Raw genomic sequence first — 9,133 nt, 5'->3', positions numbered from 1 at the left:
TCCCTGTTCCAAACGGCTTGTACTAGCTAATAACACCCACACCTGGTGGCATGACATAAGCCCTTTTTAAAGTGTCAGGATATATATATGTATCAGGCTACTTTACAATATAAACTTTTCTTACCTGTGTTCGAGAGATGCTTCATGAACCACCTCCAGAACATAAGCTTCTTTACCTTGTCTTTGTTGTAATAAACCACTTGTTGAATATTTACCACTCTCCGAGTCATACCTAGCCCGAGACGACCATACCACAAAGGATCAAACTCGTTTTTCACCAAATGACATACGTTACATCGTCGGTGAACATGTTGGCTGCTGAGTCGTCTCAGATCAATAGTTGTGAAGACAACAACACCCATGAACCCACGCTGCTACAAGACATTATCAAACCATTTCCTCGTCTTCTTTTGATAAAGACATGAGCGTCCCCAAATACATATTTCAACTTTAACGAAAATAAAAGAAATGAATTTCTCTTTTCTCTTTAACATCTTGACTCAACAGTCTCAACCATAAATCTCAACTCAACCAAAATTGAAAAAGCTCTCACTATTACCTGGCTTGAAGATATAGCATTTTTGTTGCTCTTACAACGTCACCGTCCTACCAAAAAGCGTCCCATGTGCGGGGCGCTACTAGTCTGGCCACGAGAAGCCGCTCGTGTGCAGAGTTAGGCTGCCATCTGGCGGCGTAATCAAATCCAACCGCTGACATGAACCATGAACCACCGGAAGCAAGCAACCTCGAAACGGACTAAAAGGATCATGCATTGCATTTTATTTGTAGGCGACAGTAAAAAAAAAAAAAAAAAAAAGACAGCATAAAATAAATCAACACCAAAAACACATTGTTAGAAGGAGTTGTTTTGGCTGGTGTATCCAGGCCGTAGCTATGGCAAGTCATTCCAGACCTGTCATACATATCAAATGCTGCTTTTCCCTCAGAAGCCATTTCCCTTGGAAGCCCACCATCCTTTTTCCTTTTTGGTGTGAACTGATCAAACATTAGTCCTCTTGTTTGACCAGTAAACACAATAGAGTCCACTGTGCTGGGACCTCTCTTCATTCTCCCATGGAGTCAACACAGCAGCTGACCTATGACTCAACGTGTGTGTGTGTGTGTGTGTGTGTGTGTGTGTGTGTGTGTGTGTGTGTGTGTGTGTGTGTGTGTGTGTGTGTGTGTGTGTGTGTGTGTGTGTGTGTGTGTGTGTGTGTGTGTGTGTGTGTGTGTGTGTGCGTGTGTGTGTGTTCGCTCTAGGACTTTGGATCGGCGCTGCGTCGCTTCAGCTTCTCGGGGTTGTTCGACGCCATGTGCGAGAAGTCCCGGAAGATGTCTTGGTACGTCGCGTCCCCTGCGGACCACAGGAGAGGGAGAGGAGAGGATGAGGAGGGGGAGGGTGGGAGTGAGCGCTCATGTCTCAACATTAAAGGTGACAGATTATACCACCAGGTGTGAGTTTGAAGTGTGATTAGCCGTTACAAGCCGTTTTGGAAAATCTGCCTCTTCTGACATCACAAGTGGGCGTGTCCACCTGCCCAGTGCACTGTAGCAAGCGTTGCTCATCTATCCGCCGTGCTTCTAGGTCAGGGATGGGCAACAGTTTTAGTCCAAGGGCCACAGTTACTTTGGCAAGGTCAACGGAGGGCCACACTTTAGACGATTGCAATTAAACATGGTGACACGATTAAATGGTACAAATTAATTCAATGCAAATTATGTATCAGGCTACTTTACAGTTGCCTCGACTTTGCCAGTCTATTTCAAGGCCTGACATTTATTTTTTGATAGGCCTATCTGACCTTGGCTACTCTAAGGTTACAATAACTGGATTTGCTTTCAAGGATTCATTTACTACACGACCCTGCATATTGTTCAACTGTCATTCATACCAGCTGTAGCTCTTCAAGATAGATAACTATTAACAAAACTGCAAATGTATGTCTGCAGGATACATTAACATACAGACTTAAGGCAATCTTTTTGAGGCTATAGGGAGACCTTCATCACTGAATGAAAATTAAATGCCTATCCAGCTGATTTCAGTTGTGATTATTCTTTTTTTGTCATTTTTTCAACTTCATCACACTTATGTTAGCTTGAGAGATGAGCAACATGGAAGTCAACATCTCTTTTTTGCTGCACTCATTTTGACAATTTTTTTATGCAGTGAGCCATTGCCACAATGATTGACAGCTGCCCCCCCTATCAGAAGTGCCCGGCATCAACTTGAAATTCAAGGAACGAAAAATGGCCCATAATGTAATGTCATACAAAATTGTGTGAGAGACATTTTGTTTCAATTAAGTAGGCCTATCATAATGTTAGAAATATTTCCAGAAATGCTCTTTTTGTTCATTTTAAATATTCTGCGCTTAACTTTGATTGGGTAAAGCTATGTAGGCGGCCGGCGGCCGCAGTGTGCGTTCAATCATAAGTTGTGTCCACAAACGCTGGAATTGAAAGCAATTCTCTTATGCGTGGTCGCCTGAATTTGATAGAAGCTTGTGACCGCCATGTTTCTCTTCTGCCAATTCATTCTCAACCGCACTCTTTACTTGTTGTGGAAGTAGCCTACCAGATATGTCAGAGAAACCGACGCGGTCGTTTAGGATTCATAATATCATCCGGAGGCGGACATAGCTTTTGGCCGTGTTCTATAAAATACTCTCATCTATAACCCGCCGGCCCCCGGAGCTGAGCTCCTGCCGGACTTCAGCTCCGGCACCGGAGTCCGGCAGGGTCCTCACAGGGTCTCCTCCATGTCGCAGATCAGTCTCGACTTCAGGGAGGCAAACCCAGCGACATCGGTTGGATTGATTTTAATAGCAGGATCACGGGTCGGATAATGGCAGAGTGTCTTTCCTCCAAATTGCGAGCGCATCGAGGAGGCCGGATTGAAGCACTAAACGGGCCGGATTTGGCCCGCATAGTATGATCCCCATGTCTGATCTAGGTGGAAACGACCACCTATGTTGTCAGAAGAGGCAGACTTTCGAAACGGCTTGTAACGGCTAATCACACTCACACCTGGTGGTATAATATGTCACCCTTAAGAAAACACCCCGAGGTCAAGCCCGGGTCACACCATGGTCACAGTGCTGCCTCTTAAGTGGCCGAATCCAATTCTATTGAACAGCAACCGCCTCGTCGCGGAATGTGAATCGGAATCACAAGCGGTGCGAGCGCGTCCATATGGGATCCTGATGGGGAGGCTACGCATTCCTGATCTCGGTGCCACGGGAACGCCATGTGCAAAACGCAAGAGTTGGGACGAATGGATCGGACCGGGGCCAAGAAAACATCTGCACTGCGTGGGCGATGGGAAGGGAAAGGAACGCTCGTGAATACGCACAAACTCAACCAAAAAAACCGAGGTGAGACGGATGAGAGACTTCGTCCATGTGATGCTCATGGTTCTGATGACACCGATTTTTGCTCGTTTTGTTCGTCCATTAATAACAAAACATGAACTCCTTCTCCCGCAACTAAAAGCACAGCTGTTCCCTGAAGGGCCACAGTTTCACGTGTCCCTTTCTGGGAATACATCCGCCTTGGTGCCATCTTGGTTCAGCTAGCGTTCAGAACCAAGATGGCACCAAGATGGCCATCAGGAGACGAGCCCGTATTGCTGACTTGACTAAAGGTCTGCAGCACTTTAGCGGCAAAGCAAAAAGGAAATAAACAATCGACACAACCAAACAAAGACGCACACAAATGTAACGCATGCACACAACGTTGACATGCACATGCAACATTACCTCTTTGGGTACAGCAGGGGGCGCAATGCACAAGCGCTTGAGACCAGTCGGACATCTCAGCGGACAGTGGGACAAAGGCACAACGGGTGCAAGGACGGGGACACACACACACACACACACACACACACACACACACACACACACACACACACACACACACACACACACACACACACACACACACACACACACACACACACACACACACACACACACACACACACACACACACACACACACACACCATTAAAAAGCACAGCAACATGGTCCACTGACCAGCAGTAGGGAACATGTGTTCTTCTGAGACCAGACAAAAGCGAACACATTGTCGTTGTTTACCCAACGACAGAAATACTTTGTCCGAGTCAGGCACCTTCTTCAGCTCTGCACTGCTGTTTATGCATCACATGCGTACATGCACACACACGCACAAAAAACAAACAAAAACAATGAATACAGGGCCACAATGGAAGAATGGATGTATAGCAAGGCAAGGAGAAGTTCATATGATACAACTCTGTTCAATACCAAACTAAAACGGAAGCCCTTCGCTTTGTTAAAAAACTTCAAAACAACAAAACAACAGAATCAAAGAGGCAGTGCTCAGCATGGTAAACAAATACAAACTGATTGATTGGTAATAGGTCCAATGGATCAACTACTAACAACCCAATCTGCTATTCACAGAATAGCGTTTTAAAGACAAATACGACTGCTTTTGTCATCCCAGTCATGGACACCATCATGGTCATCATCATCATCATCATCATCATCATCATCACGAAGGACTGACTGAGACCTTGTGCTAAAGATCACCAGGCATTAAGAAGAGGAATAAAATGTAAAAGCACCTTTAAAAAGCCATTCAAAACCCACTGAACAAAAATAAACTCTACTCTTATCTGAAGTCTATTCTGTTTGTTCTTTCTGTGCAAACATTTAATATTGCGCCTTATATATTATACAATGTACCCTTTATCTCTCTCCCTCCCTCTCTTTCATGGCTTCTACAAAACTTTGTTTGAGTGCTCATAGCTCAGGAGAAAGCCCTGCCGATTCCCTGGCAAATGTCCCATGGAAAAAGTAACATAAAAAACACCCCAAACAGAACATAATCGTACATTCATTCGATGTGGATCTGGATGCGCCCTAACATCTTCGACGCTAAAGACCAGCTCTGTAGTAGCTCTCGCTCACATTCACAGCACTTTCAGTTTGCAACGCGACACACTTGCGCAAACGACACTCGTCTCTCACTCACGCCAGACGACTGTGCAACAACAACATTGCACCTTTTCCCCCTCTGAGAACTTTAAAGTGTGGCGGCCGTCGCGAAGGCCGTTTGGGAGACCGTGCGCGGGATTCAAAAACAGTCCTATAGTGGCCCCCCCCATCAGTCGGCGCCCCCCAGAGCCCACCCGCTGATATGGTTCTTCAGGGCCTGCAGGTTCCGCCTGGTTGTCCCCGCCACGTGTCGTCCCCCCCCCCCAGAGCCCCCCCAGCCCTGCTCCCTGGAGTGACCTGATTGGCCGAACCCTCCCTCCGTCTCCCGCATCTCCTTGTTCATCTTGGCGATGCGCAGCCTGCGGGGGGGGGGGGGGGGGGGGGGGGGGGGGAGGAGAGGTACAGGACTCGGTTACAGCCTCACATATCAATGCTGTTACTCTGCGTCATTTGTCCTTTCAATGGGTCCCCACGGTTTATAAAAGGGGTTCCCTCAGGACTCACAGGGTGACGATGTCGGCGTTGGCGTTCTCCACGGCGATGCCGATGGGGTCCTTCTGGTACTTGTCCTTGGCATTGTAGTCGGCGCCCCTCTTCAGGAACAGACACACCAGCCTGCCGGGGCGACACGCAGGGTTCAAGGGTCAAAGGTCGCCCTTTGGGTTTGTGTGGGTGTACAAAAAATAAAATGACCTTAAAAGATCTTGAATTGAGGTTGGAAATATGAACGCTAACCGTCCACCACCCACCTGAAAGAAATATCTACGTTGACAAGGCAATCTCGAAGATCGCCGAAGAGGTTCATGTAAATCACTGTCAGCTGAGTCAGTATCTATTAGCCAAATTGCACTTGCATTGGCAGTATTATGAATGTAATGAACTTGGTGTTGGGGGTGAAATTCCTGCCATGCATGCAAATCACAAGGATCTAGTGACGTGTTTTCCATCAGTTAGCAGTGGCTGTTCCGCCCTCACTTGTGTGTGTGTGTGTAGCAATGGACTGTTTTCTTCCCATAGGTGTCACAAAAAAGAACGAAACCGAGATCTTTGAGATTGCCACATTTATTTTCTGTCTGACAAAATAAATGTTTACAAAGCTCTGTTCTTCATTATCTTCTTCATTTTTTGAGAAGTTGATTTTTAGCCTTGAAAAGAGACCAATTATCCTAGCTAGATGATTAGGGTGTGGTTTCACTTTGTGTTTTCAGCTTTGATTATTAAGTGTGTTGTCGTTGTTTACAAAACAGTTTGTCGATTTAGCCTATGGCATCTGTCTGGGCTGTCTTCAATCCTGTGGGAAGAACGTAAATGGCTTTTCCCTGCAGTTTCTAAACTTACAATAAACATATATGCTCCCAAGAACTACTGAGCAATGAAACCCTAATTAATTACCGTAACATTAAACCTTGTCATATATATAATAAAAAAAAATAAAAAAAAATCAAATCCATTGTGTATTCTACTGCAATACTTAGTAATCTTATCTCAAACGGCGGTTCTAGCCTGAAGGTAAATTCTTGCTGACTTACGGGGGGTTTAAATGTGGGCTCACCTTGAGCTTGGAAAGCCAGTCTGTCGAGTGCTTACACGTGTTTGTCTTCATGGGTATCAATATATGAAAGTGTATTTGCTTTAATGTGTATTTCTATCCGTAGAATACGTCTGGTACCGTCACATCAGCTACACATGCATGTCTCTGTAAAAAAGTACTGTATATCACAATAAGAAAAGCTATCTCTGTGTGCGTGTGTGTGCGCGCAGGCGTGTGCGTGTGCGTGTGCGTGTGTGTGTGTGTGTGTTACCCGGTGTGGCCCAGCACAGTGGCGTGGTGCAGGGGTCCGCTGCGTGGGCGTCGGCCTGGTTGACGCTCGCTCCGTTCTGCAGCAGGAACTCACACGCCGCCAGGGAGTTCTGGGGAGACGGGGCCGGTGAGCACGGGGCCAGTGGAGGTTTATATATACACACATCATACTCACACACTCTCGTATCACACACACACACACACACACACACACACACACACACACCACTCACTCATATTAACACACACAAACTCATATTCACTCATTCATCATATAAACAAACACACACACTCGTATTCCCGCCCACATACTCTTGTTCACTCACACTCATCAACTAACCCCCCCTACACACACACACACACACACACAGACACCCCCCTCACCGCGGTCACGGCCTGCAGCAGGGGGCTGCGGGAGTCTTTGGCGGCGTTCAGCCCAGTTGACGTCGGCGCCGTGGGCCAGGGCGTCCGCCATCACCAGGAAGTTGGGCCGGCCCGCCGAGCGGTACAGCAGAGCCCCGGGGTGCAGAGTGCTGAGGTCCCTCCTCCTCTTCCTCCTCCTCCTCCTCATCCTGCTGCTGCTGGCCTTCCTCAGCTGATGATGGAGGAGGAGGAGGAGGAGGAGGAGGAGGAGGAGGAGGAGGAAAAGAGGAGGATGGAGGAAGGAGGAGGAGAGGAAGGAGGAAGGAGGAGGCGGTGGAGGAAGAAGAGCAGGAGCAAGAAAAGGAGGAAGGGATGGTGGTGGAGAACAAGGAGGAAGAGAAGGTGGTGCAGCAGAAGGAGGAGCAGGAGGAGGAGGAGGAAGGAGGAGGTGGTGGAGGTAGAAGAGGAAGAGGAGGTTGTAGTAGTGCAGATCATCTGTCGCACCTCATTGTTTATATATTTGATGAAATACCCGTTGTTTTTTTTTATGATCACTTTAATACCACTTTTGTGCGTTTGTGTAGTTCTTAGATTAACCTCCCGATTCCATACAAAGTTAAATGTTAATGTGCCTCGATTGCATTCGTCACAGAACACGGCACACCCTTGATAACAAACCACTGTGACTGAGGGGATCCACAGATAAGACTGCAGAGAGAGGAAGCTCGCTTGGCCCCGTATGTCCATGCAAAGACACACACACGTTTAGAGTGAGTGTGTGTGTGTGTGTGTGTGTGTGTGTGTGTGTGTGTGTGTGTGTGTGTGTGTGTGTGTGTGTGTGTGTGTGTCGTGTGTGTGTGTGTGTGTGTGTGTGTGTGTGTGTGTGTGTGTGTGTGTGTGTGTGTGTGTGTGTGTGTGTGTGTGTGTGTGTGTATATATGTATGCGTGTATGTGTATGTGTGTTGTCTCACCTTTGTGAAAGCCTGCATTATTCTTTTTGGGGGGAAGGTCATTGTAGCTTGGCCCTAAGAAGTAGGAATGAAGCACACACACAGGAAGAGAGAGAGAGAGAGAGGAAGAGAGAAAGAGAGGGAGAAAGGAAGGAGAGCGGGAGGGAGAGGAAAGGGGGGAGGGGGGGGAGAGGGAGACAGAGAGTCACATGGGAGGCCTTCGGCAACTTCAAAACGTAGTAACTGGTTTTACCTGCCGACTTCAAATACACACACACACACACACACACACACACACACACACACACACACACACCTCCCCCTCTAGCCTGCTGGGTTATTAAAGCGGTGGTCCTAACCTGAGAGCCGTGGCAGTGTGGCGCGCCCGGGCTTGGGTTTGAGCGGGGGCCTCAGGGAGCGGTCGTGGGTGCAGGCCCGGGTGCGGCGGCCGCTGGCACGCCGCAGCAGGGGGAGGCCGCCGCCCCCCGCCTCCGGGAGCTTCTGGATGAACTTCTTCTCCACGTACTTGGAGCGGATCCACGTCTCCTTGTCCCCCCTGGATGACGCACGCACCACGCGCACGCACACGCACACTTAAATGAGAACCAAACCAGGGGGGCCGTCAGCCCAGAAGGTTATCTTCAAATCCGATATTCTCCGCCAAACGGCTTGTGAACGGTCCACTCTGCATCGGCAACAGGTACTGGTCTGTGCTTGACGTCGAAGTACCTTTTAGTGTACCCTTGGACGTCACCACGCAGTGGTCTCCTCCGGCCAGGTGTGTGGACCCCCTCTAGTCCGCGTACAAGGGGTGTTGGGGTTTGGATTCGCCTTATTGGCCGCTTTAATAACTCTTTTCTTTTCTAGCGTAATGTCGGTTTGTATTGATGGGTCGTTTTATGCGTCACGTGTCCAAGATGTAGAGCCCAATCGAGACCGATGCGTGAAACTAGCCCGGTGACGTGTACTTCGTCAACGTACTGAACCTATGGCAACGCGTTATGCTAATTCTGCGTTTCCTTTGGTCTGAATGG

General features: G+C 48.1%; 1 protein-coding gene and 1 long non-coding RNA gene across 2 annotated transcripts in view; one reads left to right on the top strand and one right to left on the bottom strand.

The window, feature by feature from the left end:
* Positions 1 to 648: 648 nt before the first annotated feature.
* Positions 649 to 9,133, top strand: part of LOC132445458 (uncharacterized) — a 31,583-nt gene continuing 23,098 nt past the window's right edge. Inside the window, exon 1 of the long non-coding RNA XR_009522591.1 lies at positions 649 to 1,452. This is a non-coding gene — a long non-coding RNA (uncharacterized LOC132445458). The remainder of the gene's footprint in view (positions 1,453 to 9,133) is intronic.
* Positions 5,493 to 9,133, bottom strand: part of acap1 (ArfGAP with coiled-coil, ankyrin repeat and PH domains 1) — a 48,018-nt gene continuing 44,377 nt past the window's right edge. The window contains exons 19-21 of the transcript XR_009522590.1: positions 7,171 to 7,381; positions 6,788 to 6,896; positions 5,493 to 5,600 (exon numbers count right to left, since the gene is read on the bottom strand). The gene's annotated coding sequence lies outside the window, so the exon portion shown is untranslated. The remainder of the gene's footprint in view (positions 5,601 to 6,787; positions 6,897 to 7,170; positions 7,382 to 9,133) is intronic.

Source organism: Gadus macrocephalus, chromosome 17 (assembly GCF_031168955.1).
Source record: "Gadus macrocephalus chromosome 17, ASM3116895v1".
Taxonomy (NCBI): Eukaryota; Metazoa; Chordata; class Actinopteri; order Gadiformes; family Gadidae; genus Gadus; species Gadus macrocephalus.
Note: the sequence above shows the minus strand (reverse complement) of the source record. Positions and strands in the feature narration are given on the sequence as shown.